This window comes from Ranitomeya imitator, chromosome 2 (genome assembly GCF_032444005.1).
Source record: "Ranitomeya imitator isolate aRanImi1 chromosome 2, aRanImi1.pri, whole genome shotgun sequence".
In the NCBI taxonomy this organism is placed as follows: domain Eukaryota; kingdom Metazoa; phylum Chordata; class Amphibia; order Anura; family Dendrobatidae; genus Ranitomeya; species Ranitomeya imitator.
Window position 1 is genome coordinate 312789773 of NC_091283.1, and position 13348 is coordinate 312803120.

General features: G+C 46.6%; 1 pseudogene; it reads left to right on the forward strand.

Annotated features, from left to right (window-relative positions):
• The window catches only part of LOC138663416 (zinc finger protein 585A-like), an 86506-nt pseudogene that overhangs the window by 22874 nt on the left and 50284 nt on the right, over positions 1–13348 (forward strand).

The following is a 13348-nucleotide window of genomic DNA, read 5'->3' on the forward strand; positions in this document are numbered from 1 at the left end:
AGCTACAACTGTTGCAGTATCACTCCAAGAAGGGGGGCTTAGCCCACGCAGGCTAGCAAGAGAACTACTTATGATATTTCATACCATATCGTGACACAGCTCTAATGCAATGGTGAGAGAGCGATTTACCCTGAAGAGTCACAGATTGTGGGGTTGTTATAAAATGTTATATTTAAGGGGTTTGTGTTGTCTCCTTATAAGAATCACAATGGTTTTGTTTCTTTTCAACTGATAGATACAAACTGTCACGGGGCTACCACGACAGAGAGGTTTCAGAGAACCGCAGCACACTGGGCCTCGTTCACACACAGTGAACAGAAGCTCTTCACCTGTATTCTGACCTGGCTGCTGTGTGCCAGCAGTGCAGGAGTTAACCTTATTGCTGAGTTGCTGAGAGCTGGGTCTCTCACTTGAAGTGGATTTTGTAATCTGATCGATCCTCTATATCAGTGGTCCCAACCTTTCTGACCTTGAGAGCCACATTCAGCTAAGAGAGAGGGTCGCGAGCCACATTCAGCACTGAGAGAGGGTCGTGAGCCACATCCAGCTCCCACCCCCTTCAAAGTAGGATCAACCAAAGCCCCCATTACGGGTATAATGATAACCGAAGCTCTTCCGCAGAAATCACTCCAAAGCAGTAGACTGAGATCTAGAGGTTCCCACAATACCCCCATTCAGTATTCTCCCAGCAAGGACTCCCAACACACTGTCACATCCAGCTTTGAGCACCTCCTCTAACATGTAGTACCAACCTCCAGCGTACCATACCTAAAACATCTCTAAACCCCAAAGACCAGTAAAAGTGCATCCAGAACTGCACTTCTGTGCAGGGATACTCACAAAATTCACCATTTTGAGATGTACTCTTCATACTTGCAAGTTGGCAGACAGTCGAGAGCCACAATTCATGGGACCGCGAGCCACATGTGGCTCCCGAGCTACAGTTTGGGGAGCCCTGCTCTATATAGACCCAGTCCTGACTTCAGCTATTGTCAGCGATTAGTTCTACTGCCTGGCTTGGAGGTTGAAGGAGCGTAGTTTTGGAGTTGGAGGTTTATTTACAGAGATTGGTGTCTGCAGTTTTGGTTGCATGTTAAACCTGTTTTCCTTCCTAGTTTTTTCCTTCTCTTCCCTTCTCTGTTTTTCTCTGTGGTTGTGTGAGCATTTGGTGAGTCTGAGACTTTTAGTTACCTTGTCTGTATACCCTGTTATTTGTTGTATTGTTACACTGGTGCAGTCCTCCACCCTTGGGGGTGAGGGGGCCACTGATAGGGTCTGCACAGGAGACAGGGATACGCTGGCGGCTCAGATCTCCTAACCATCATAGGTACCCCTGAGATAAGGGAAAACCAGGGCCCCATTATAGTGGCACGGACAGGTGCGGGTCCCAGTACACCGTCCTGCCCCTTTATCGCCGTTAACGGCGTGACACAAACAACCCAACTATGAAAGAATGGAAGCAAGCAAACATGTATTACTCTCATTGTATGGTGCCCCTTTTTTGGTCCCCACACACAGTATAATGTTCCCACAGTACCACTGATTGTTCGCAGCCGGCCACGAAGTATATAGCACAGCCACGTAGTATATTGCACAGCCACGTAGTATATTGTTGTGAATTCCGCTCTTGGGCTCCCTCCGGTGGTTGTAAGTGGCACTTTTGTGAGTTCTGCTCTTGGGCTCCCTCCGGTGGTTTTAAGTGGAATGGCTGCTCCTTGGATTTAGCTGTCAGCAGCTGCTTCCACTGATTGTCTTTTCTGCTCGGCTATTTAGCCTGGCTCTTTCCTTCAGCTTGTGCCACTTGTCAATGGTTCCTGGTTGGATTCACATCTCTTTGGATTTCCCTGTTATCCTGACCAGTTTAACAAAGCTAAGTCCTTGCTTGCTCTTTTCTGTCCACAGGTTGTGGACTTATCCGTTCTGTGCTTTCTATGTTTGTCCAGCTTGTCAGTATGAATTAATTCTGTGATGCTGGAAGCTCTGGGAAGCAGATTTACCCTCCACACCTTTAGTCAGGTGTGGAGATTTTTGTAAACTCTGTGTGGATTTTTTGTAGTGTTTTATACTGACCGCACAGTATTCCATCCTGTCCTATCTATCTAGCTAGACTGGCCTCCTATGCTCATCCTAGTTTCATTCTGTGTATGTCTTTTTCCCTCTCCACTCACAGTCATTACTTGTGGGGGGGCTATCTATACTTTGGGGATTTTCTCTGAGGCAAGATAGTTTTCCTGTTTCTATCTTTAGAGGTAGTTAGTTCTCAGGCTGTGACGAGGTGCCTAGGGAGTGACAGGAGCATCCCACGGCTACTTCTAGTGTTGTGTTGAGCTTAGGGACTGCAGTCAGTACAGATACCACTTCCTTCAGAGCTCGTTCCATGTTGCTCCTAAACCACCAGATCATAACAGTATATAGCACAGCCACGTAGTATATAGCACAGCCCCCGGAGTATATAGCACAGCCCACGAAGTATATAGCACAGCCCACGGAGTATATTGCACAGTCCGCGTAATATATTGCACAGCCCGCGTAGTATATTGCACAGCCTGCGTAGTATATTGCACAGCCCGCGCAGTACCACGCACGCAGTATATAACACAGGCTTGTAGTGTATAACACAGGCCACGTAGTGTATAACACAGGCCATGTAGTGTATAACACAGGCCACGCAGTATATAGCACAGCCCACGCAGTATATTGCACAGCCCGCGTAGTGCATTGCACAGCCCGCGTAGTACATTGCACAGCCCGCGTAGTATATTGCACAGCCCGCGTAGTACATTGCACAGCCCACGTACTATATTGCACAGCCCGTGTACTATATTGCACAGCCCATGAAGTACATTGCACAGCCCGCGCAGTACATTGCACAGCGTATATAGCACAGCCCATGTAGTATATAGCACAGCCACTTAGTATATAGCCCAGCCACGTAGTATATAGCACAGCCCACGTAGTATATTGCCCAGCCCACGTAGTATATTGCACAGCCCACGCAGTATATAGCAATGTGGGCACCATATCCCTGTTAAAAAAAAGAATTCAAATAAAAAATAGTGATATACTCACCCTCCGTTAGCCCCCGGATCGAAGCGGTTACCGATGCTCCTTGCGCGCTCCGGTCCGAAGAGTCAATTGCGATCTCGCGAGATGATGACATAGCGGTCTTGTGAGACCGCTACGTCATCATCTCGCGAGACCGCAATGCATGGAGCGGTCACCGGGGTGTCGCGAGAAGCGGGAAACGCCGGTTCCTGATCCGGGGGGCCGACGGACGGTGAGTATATAATGATTTTTTAAATTTTTTTAAAATTATTTTTAACATTAGATCTTTTTACTATTGATGCTGCATAGGCAGCATGAATAGTAAAAAGTTGGTCACACAGGGTTAATAGCAGCGTTAACCGAATGCGTTACACCGCGGTCAACACTGCCATTAACCCTGTGTGAGCGCTGACTGGAGGGGAGTACGGAGCGGGCACTGACTGTGGGGAGGAAGGAGCGGCCATGTTGCCGCTGGACTGTGCCCGTCGCTGATTGGTTGTGGCTGTTTTGCCACGACCAATCAGCGACTTGGATTTCCATGACAGACAAAGGCCGCAACCAATGAATATCTGTGACAGACAGACAGAAGGACAGACAGAAAGACGGAAGTGACCCTTAGACAATTATATAGTAGATGCCCCATATAATGCTCCATGCAGTTCTTTATGGCGCCATAAATGCACCATATAATGCTCCATGCAGTTCATTATGGCCCCATAGATGCCCCATATAATGCTCCATGCAGTTCTTTATGGCCCATAGATGCTCCATAAAATGCTCCATGCAGTTCTTTATGGCCCCGTAGATGCCCCATATAATGCTCCATGCAGTTCTTTATGGCCCCATAGATGCCCCATATAATGCTCCATGCAGTTCTTTATGGCCCCATAGATGCTCCATATAATGCTCCATGCAGTTCATTATGGCCCCATAGATGCCCCATATAATGCTCCATGCAGTTCTTTATGGCTCCATAGATGCCCCATATAATGCTCCATGCAGTTATGGCCCCATAGATGCTCCATATAATGCTCCATGCAGTTCTTTATGGCCCCATGTAATGCTCCATATAATGCTCCATGCAGTTCTTTATGGACCCATAGATGTCCCATATAATGCTCCATGCAGTTATGGCCCCATAGATGCTCCATATAATGCTCCATGCAGTTCTTTATGGCCCCATAGATGCCCCATAACTGCTCCATGCAGTTATGGCCCCATAGATGCCCCATATAATGCTCCATGAAGTTATGGCCCCATAGATGCCCCATATAATGCTCCATGTAGTTCTTTATGGCCCTATAGATGCCCCATATAATGCCCCATATAATGCTCCATGCAGTTATGGCACCGTAGATGCCCCATATAATGCTCCATATAATGCTCCATGCAGTTATGGCCCCATAGATGCCCCATATAATGCTCCATGCAGTTCTTTATGGCCCCATAGATGCTCCATATAATGCCCCATATAATGCTCCATGCAGTTATGGCCCCATAGATGCCCCATATAATTCTCCACGCAGCTATGGCCCCATAGATGCCCCATATAATGCTCCATGCAGTTCTTTATGGCCCCATAGATGCCCCATATAATGCCCCATATAATGCTCCATGCAGTTATGGCCCCATAGATGCCCCATATAATGCTCCATGCAGTTCTTTATGGCCCCATATAATGCTCCATGCAGTTGTGGCCCCATAGATGCCCCATATAATGCTCCATGCAGTTATGGCCCCATAAATACCCCATATAATGCTCCATGCAGTTCCTTATGGCCCCATAGACACTCCATATAGCATTGTGCCACATGTAATGCTGCTGCAGCACTAAAAAAAAATGACATACTCGCCTCTCGTCGCTGCCCGCTGCTCCTCAGCGTCCCCTCTCTCCACACTGACTGTTCAGGCAGAGGGCGGCGCGCACACTAATACGTCAACGTGCCCTCTGACCTGAACAGTCACTGCAGACAACGCGGAAAACGAGGCGGCGGCGGAATTCGGAAAGGTGAATATGACATACTCGCCTGCTCCTGGCGCTCCTGGCGCGGTCCCTGCATGTCCCACGTCTCCCATGGGAGTGGAGTCCATATTTATAACTTTAATGAGCGGTACCAGTGACTGCTGAACAGGGGAAGAAGCTACCGCGCCCAAAGACCGTGGGACATGCGGGGACCGCGCCAGGAGCGCTGGGAGCAGGTGAGTATTTGACAGGCATCGCTCCCCCTCACCCGCCGACCCCCCCACCTTCCATGACTCGAGTATAAGCCGAGAGGGGCATTTTCAGCCCATTTTTTGGGCTGAAAATCTCAGCTTATACTCGAGTATATGCGGTATTTCTCCTGTCACTTGTAATGAATATCTCCTGCAGTATTGCTAATGTCGATTCCAGTGTCGGTAAATGAGACGAGAATTAGCGTTATGGAAGATGAGTCTATGAGAAACGTATTCAGCTGACGACTCCGAGGAACAAACTGCTTGTTGTCTGTGGCCTAAATATATAGGTTTTATTAGTAGATGTAAAGACGAAAACTAAATACTGTAAAATAATAAATTTCCTCATATGTTTCCCTTATTATCTCCAGTAATTGTATTATTACACAGGATTTTAATGATGTTACATCGGCTCATCTTCTTCTCATTCAGGTCTCTACAATATCATATCGTCTCAGTGAAGATCTTCTATATAAAAGAATTTTCCTGATTTACCCAGCAAAGATGGATATAGACAGAGAAAAGATGGTAGAGAAAATATTGCACCTCACCCTAGAGATCCTCTTCCGGCTTACTGGAGAGGTGAGAGATTCTGATGACGTCACATTACATCATTCTCATCTATGGGAATAACAGATGGACAGAACTGGAGAGGTGAAGACTCTGGAAATGTCTGTAGTGAGATTTATTAATGTGTCTCTCCATTACCAGGATTATACAGTAGTGAAGAAGACCTCTAGTGATCGCTGTCAGGACCCTGTGTCTGAAGGATGCAGAAGACCCCTGAGCCCAATCACGAGGCCTCTTCCTCACCCCCTGATACATGAGGACATCAATGACCAGAAGATCCTAGAACTCATCTACAAGATGACTGAGCTGCTGACTGGAGAGGTGACACTGCTGGGAATGCTGGGACATTATACAGTAACACTATGAAGGGATCGGGGGATAACGCTATCATTGTATGTGTCAGGTTCCTATAAGGTGTCAGGATGTCGTTGTCTATTTCTCCATGGAGGAGTGGGAGTATTTAGAAGGACACAGAGATCTGTACAAGAACGTCATAATGGCGGTTCCCCAGCCCCTCACATCACCAGGTAATAGACAGGTCTAAATACACATGGCCTATAATTATCTGTATGTAAAGAATGAATTCAGTCCCTGTATGTATTTCCTCCAGATCTAACAAGTAAGAAGACAACACCTGAGAGATGTCCCCATCCTCTTCTTCCACAGGACTGTAAACAAGAAGATCATAATGTTCTTCAGGATCATCAGGTAGATGGAGAGAAGGTGTCATGAGATCTCCCCTATGATGTTTTGACAGCTGTGAAGGTCTTGTGCTCAGTCTTGTTTTATCCACCAGTATTATATGTTTTATACTTGTGTAATGAGAACGGTGGAGATGGCAGGATTAGAGCTGATCATAGATTTGACTTTTCCATCTATCTGTGACTTTTTGTTTTAGAGTGAAGATCTGACCCATATTAATACTACAGCGACATATGTGAGGGGTGATGAATGGTGCCACGTAGTATATAGCACAGCCCACGGAGAATATAGCACAGCCCACAGAGTATATAGCATAGCCCACAAAGTATATAGCACAGCCCACAGAGTATATTGCACAGCCCGCGTAGTATATTGCACAGCCCGCACAGTGCCAGGCACGCAGTATAAAACACAGGCCACATAGTGTATAACACAGGCCATGTAGTGTATAACACAGACCACATAGTGTATAGCACAGCCCACGCAGTATATTGCACAGCCCGCGTACTATATTGCACAACCCGCGTACTATATTGCACAGCCCACGGAGTATATAGCACAGCCACGTAGTATATTGTTATGATTAGGTAATTCAGTACCACAACGGACATAGAAGTCAGAGCACATACAGTGACCTGACAATAACCCAAAAACATAGAACGAGCTCTGAGACGTGGGAACTCTGCTGACCGCAATCCCTAATCCTCTCCAACTACACTAAAGGCAGCCGTGGATTGCGCCTAACGCTCCCTATGCAACTCGGCACAGCCTGAGAAACTAGCTAGCCTGAAGATAGAAAATAAGCCTACCTTGCCTCAGAGAAATACCCCAAAGGAAAAGGCAGCCCCCCACATATAATGACTGAGTTAAGATGAAAAGACAAACGTAGAGATGAAATAGATTTAGCAAAGTGAGGCCCGACTTTCTGAACAGAGCGAGGATAGGAAAGGTAACTTTGCGGTCAACACAAAACCCTACAAACAACCACGCAAAGGGGGCAAAAAGACCCTCCGTACCGACTAACGGCACGGAGGTACACCCTCTGCGTCCCAGAGCTTCCAGCAAGCAAGAAAAACCAAATAAGCAAGCTGGACAGAAAAAAACAGCAAACAAAAATAACAAAAGCGGAACTTAGCTATGCAGAGCAGCAGGCCACAGGAACGATCCAGGAGGAAGCAAGTCCAATACTAGAACATTGACTGGAGGCCAGGATCAAAGCACTAGGTGGAGTTAAATAGAGCAGCACCTAACGACTTCACCACATCACCTGAGGAAGGAAACTCAGAAGCCGCAGTACCAATCTCCTCCACCAACAGAAGCTCATAGAGAGAATCAGCCGAAGTACCACTTGTGACCACAGGAGAGAGCTCTGCCACAGAATTCACAACAGTACCCCCCCCTTGAGGAGGGGTCACCGAACCCTCACCAGTGCCCCCAGGACGACCAGGATGAGCCATATGAAAGGCACGAACAAGATCGGGAGCATGGACATCAGAGGCAAAGACCCAGGAGTTATCTTCCTGAGCATAACCCTTCCACTTAACCAGATACTGGAGTTTCCGTCTTGAAACACGAGAATCCAAAATCTTCTCCACAATATACTCCAACTCCCCCTCCACCAAAACCGGGGCAGGAGGATCAACAGATGGAACCATAGGTACCACGTATCTCCGCAACAATGACCTATGGAATACGTTATGGATGGAAAAAGAATCAGGAAGGGTCAAACGAAAAGACACAGGATTAAGAACCTCAGAAATCCTATACGGACCAATGAAACGAGATTTAAACTTAGGAGAGGAAACCTTCATAGGAATATGACGACAAGACAACCAAACCAAATCCCCAACACGAAGTCGGGGACCCACACAGCGTCTGCGATTAGCGAAACGTTGAGCCTTCTCCTGGGACAAGGTCAAATTGTCTACTACATGAGTCCAAATTTGCTGCAACCTGTCCACCACAGTATCCACACCAGGACAGTCCGAAGACTCAACCTTCCCTGAAGAGAAACGAGGATGGAACCCAGAGTTGCAGAAAAACGGCGAAACCAAGGTAGCCGAGCTGGCCCGATTATTAAGGGTGAACTCAGCCAAAGGCAAAAAGGACACCCAGTCATCCTGATCAGCAGAAACAAAGCATCTCAGATATGTTTCCAAGGTCTGATTGGTTCGTTCGGTCTGGCCATTAGTCTGAGGATGGAAAGCCGAGGAAAAAGACAAGTCAATGCCCATCCTAGCACAAAAGGCTCGCCAAAACCTCTAAACAAACTGGGAACCTCTGTCAGAAACGATATTCTCTGGAATGCCATGTAAACGAACCACATGCTGGAAGAACAATGGCACCAAATCAGAGGAGGAAGGTAATTTAGACAAGGGTACCAAATGGACCATCTTAGAGAAGCGATCACAAACCACCCAAATGACTGACATTTTTTGAGAGACGGGAAGATCTGAAATAAAATCCATAGAGATATGTGTCCAAGGCCTCTTCGGGACCGGCAAGGGCAAAAGCAACCCACTGGCACGAGAACAGCAGGGCTTAGCCCGAGCACAAATCCCACAGGACTGCACAAAAGAACGCACATCCCGCGACAGAGATGGCCACCAAAAAGGATCTAGCCACTAACTCTCTGGTACCAAAGATTCCAGGATGACCAGCCAACACCGAACAATGAACCTCAGAGATAACTTTATTCGTCCACCTATCAGGGACAAACAGTTTCTCCGCTGGGCAACGATCAGGTTTATTAGCCTGAAATTTTTGCAGCACCCGCCGCAAATCAGGGGAGATGGCAGACACAATTACTCCCTCTTTGAGAATACCCGCCGGCTCAGATAAACCTGGAGAGTCGGGCACAAAACTCCTAGACAGGGCATCCGCCTTCACATTTTTAGAGCCCGGAAGGTACGAAACCACAAAGTCAAAACGGGCAAAAAACAGCGACCAACGAGCCTGTCTAGGGTTCAACCGCTTGGCAGACTCGAGATAAGTCAAGTTCTTATGATCAGTCAGGACCACCACGCGATGCTTAGCTCCTTCAAGCCAATGACGCCACTCCTCGAATGCCCACTTCATGGCCAGCAACTCTCGATTGCCAACATCATAATTTCGCTCAGCAGGCAAAAACTTCCTGGAAAAGAAGGCGCATGGTTTCATCACCGAGCCATCAGAACTTCTATGCGACAAAACAGCCCCCGCTCCAATCTCAGAAGCATCAACCTCGACCTGGAATGGAAGCGAAACATCTGGTTGACACAACACAGAGGCAGAAGAAAAACGACGCTTCAACTCTTGAAAAGCTTCCACAGCAGCAGAAGACCAATTGACCACATCAGCACCCTTCTTGGTCAAATCGGTCAATGGTTTAGCAATACTAGAAAAATTGCAGATGAAGCGACGATAAAAATTAGCAAAGCCCAGGAACTTTTGCAGACTTTTCAGAGATGTCGGCTGAGTCCAATCATGGATGGCCTGGACCTTAACAGGGTCCATCTCGATAGTAGAAGGGGAAAAAATGAACCCCAAAAATGAAACCTTCTGAACACCAAAGAGACATTTTGATTCCTTCACAAACAAAGAATTAGCACGCAGGACCTGAAACACCGTTCTGACCTGCTTCACATGAGACTCCCAATCATCCGAGAAGACCAAAATATCATCCAAGTAAACAATCAGGAATTTATCCAGGTACTCTCGGAAGATGTCATGCATAAAGGACTGAAACACTGATGGAGCATTGGCAAGTCCAAATGGCATTACAAGGTACTCAAAATGGCCCTCGGGCGTATTAAATGCAGTTTTCCATTCATCGCCTCGCTTAATACACACAAGATTATACGCACCACGAAGATCTATCTTGGTGAACCAACTAGCCCCCTTAATCCGAGCAAACAAATCAGATAACAGCGGCAAGGGGTACTGAAATTTGACCGTGATCTTATTTAGAAGGCGGTAATCTATACAAGGTCTCAGCGAACCATCCTTCTTGGCCACAAAAAAGAACCCCGCTCCCAATGGTGACGATGACGGGCGAATATGCCCCTTCTCCAAGGACTCCTTCACGTAACTCCGCATAGCGGCGTGCTCAGGCACAGATAAATTAAACAGTCGACCTTTTGGGAATTTACTACCAGGAATCAAATCGATAGCACAATCACAATCCCTATGCGGAGGTAGGGTATCGGACTTGGGCTCATCAAATACATCCCGGTAATCAGACAAGAACTCTGGAACCTCAGAAGGGGTGGATGACGAAATAGACAGAAATGGGACATCACCATGTACCCCCTGACAACCCCAGCTGGACACAGACATGGATTTCCAATCTAATACTGGATTATGGACTTGTAGCCATGGCAACCCCAACACGACCACATCATGCAGATTATGCAACACCAGAAAGCGAATAACCTCCTGATGTGCAGGAACCATGCACATGGTCAGCTGGGTCCAGTACTGAGGCTTATTCTTGGCCAAAGGCGTAGCATCAATTCCTCTCAATGGAATAGGACACTGCAAGGGCTCCAAGAAAATCCCACAACGCCTAGCATACTCCAAGTCCATCAAATTCAAGGCAGCGCCTGAATCCACAAATGCCATGACAGAATAAGATGACAAAGAGCAGATCAAGGTAACGGACAAAAGAAATTTTGACTGTACCGTACCAATGGTGGCAGATCTAGCGAACCGCTTAGTGCGCTTAGGACAATCAGAGATAGCATGAGTGGAATCACCACAGTAGAAACACAGCCCATTCTGACGTCTGTGTTCTTGCCGTTCAACTCTGGTTAAAGTCCTATCGCACTGCATAGGTTCAGGTTTATGCTCAGTTAATACCGCCAAATCGTACACAGATTTACGCTCACGCAAGCGTCGACCGATCTGAATGGCCAAAGACATAGACTCATTCAGACCAGCAGGCATAGGAAATCCCACCATGACATCCTTAAGGGCTTCAGAGAGACCCTTTCTGAAAATAGCTGCAAGTGCACTTTCATTCCATTGAGTGAGTACGGACCACTTTCTAATTTTCTGACAATATACCTCTATCTCATCCTGACCCTGACACAGAGCCAGCAAATTTTTCTCTGCCTGATCCACCGAATTAGGTTCATCGTACAGCAATCCGAGCGCCAGGAAAAACGCATCAATATTACATAATGCAGGATCTCCTGGCGCAAGAGAAAATGCCCATTCCTGAGGGTCGCCACGTAAAAAAGAAACAATGATCCTAACCTGTTGAACTGGGTCACCAGAGGAGCGAGGTTTCAAAGCCAGAAATAGTTTACAATTGTTTTTGAAACTCAGAAATTTAGTTCTATCTCCAAAAAACAAATCAGGAATAGGTATTCTAGGTTCTAACATAGATTTCTGATCAATAGTGTCTTGAATCTTTTGTACTCTTGCCGTGAGCTGATCCACACATGAAGACAGACCTTTAATGTCCATCGCTACACCTGTGTCCTGAACCACCCAAATGTCTAGGGAAAAAAAAAGGCAAAACACAGTGCAGAGAAAAAAAAAATGGTCTCAGAACTTCTTTTTTCCCTCTATTGAGAATCATTAGTACTTTTGGCCTCCAGTACTGTTATGATTAGGTAATTCAGTACCACAACGGACATAGAAGTCAGAGCACATACAGTGACCTGACAATAACCCAAAAACATAGAACGAGCTCTGAGACGTGGGAACTCTGCTGACCGCAATCCCTAATCCTCTCCAACCACACTAAAGGCAGCCGTGGATTGCGCCTAACGCTCCCTATGCAGGTAACCAAGGAAAGAAAAGATCATGTCCACAAAAACGGGAGCACCTCAAACAATTACCAAAAAAGTACAAAGTTTTTATTGAGGAAATATAACAATAATCATAATACATCACACAAGAAAACAAGACTAAAAACATTTAAAAATTCAAATGCACAAAACAAACGTGCACAACAGACATTTCCTAATATAGGGAAAATGACTAACCACATCCCCTTCCCCTCCCAAAAATAGAGATAGATATATACAGCGTGATGGCCTACGATTTAGCCGTATAGCAATACATATAATACAAATAGTCTCTATAAAATACTAACAGTCTCTGTAAAGTGCTCTCATATCCCCACTATCAAAAATACAGTGCATGCCTATATATAAACCCGCTGATATCACAGTACCATATGGTCCTAAGGAAAATCAAAGCCAAGGAACAAATGATAATAACAGACATACAACAATCAATGCCTCAATGGCTACTGAGAAAAAGCTCATGCCACACTAGTGCAGATGCAAATGCACAAGGCTATCAACATAGTGGTCTTATACATGCCTGAATAGAGCATCATATACCTGTGCCTAAAAGGAGCCGCTGACATGCAATGGATCAGGACCCCAAGACAAGCTAAATAAAGGGGAGAGAGGGAGGAGGGGATGTGGGGTGCAAACCCACGCGTATCGCCGCGACTATGGCGGCTTCCTCAGGGAAAGAATAGCAGCATATTGTGTGAAGTACTCAGTAAAGCTATATATACAATCATGAAACAATTAGATGGAGTTCACCTGTGAGAGAGCGGCAGCGGGGGGGCACATGGAGCCAGATGGTAGCGGCCATATTGTTATTGTTAGTCCTAGATACCGGCGCATAACAAATAAAGTTGCGTGATAATCCGGGCATGCGTGCTGAGCACCATGTAGGCACGCCCCGGTCACTCTGAGTAACAGCGCATAGCAGATGAGGCTTGTGTAGTGACCAGACACGGGCATGCGCACTAGGCACCGCAAACCTGCGCAAGCGCACCTGCGGCTACTCTTCAGCAGACCAGTGGTGG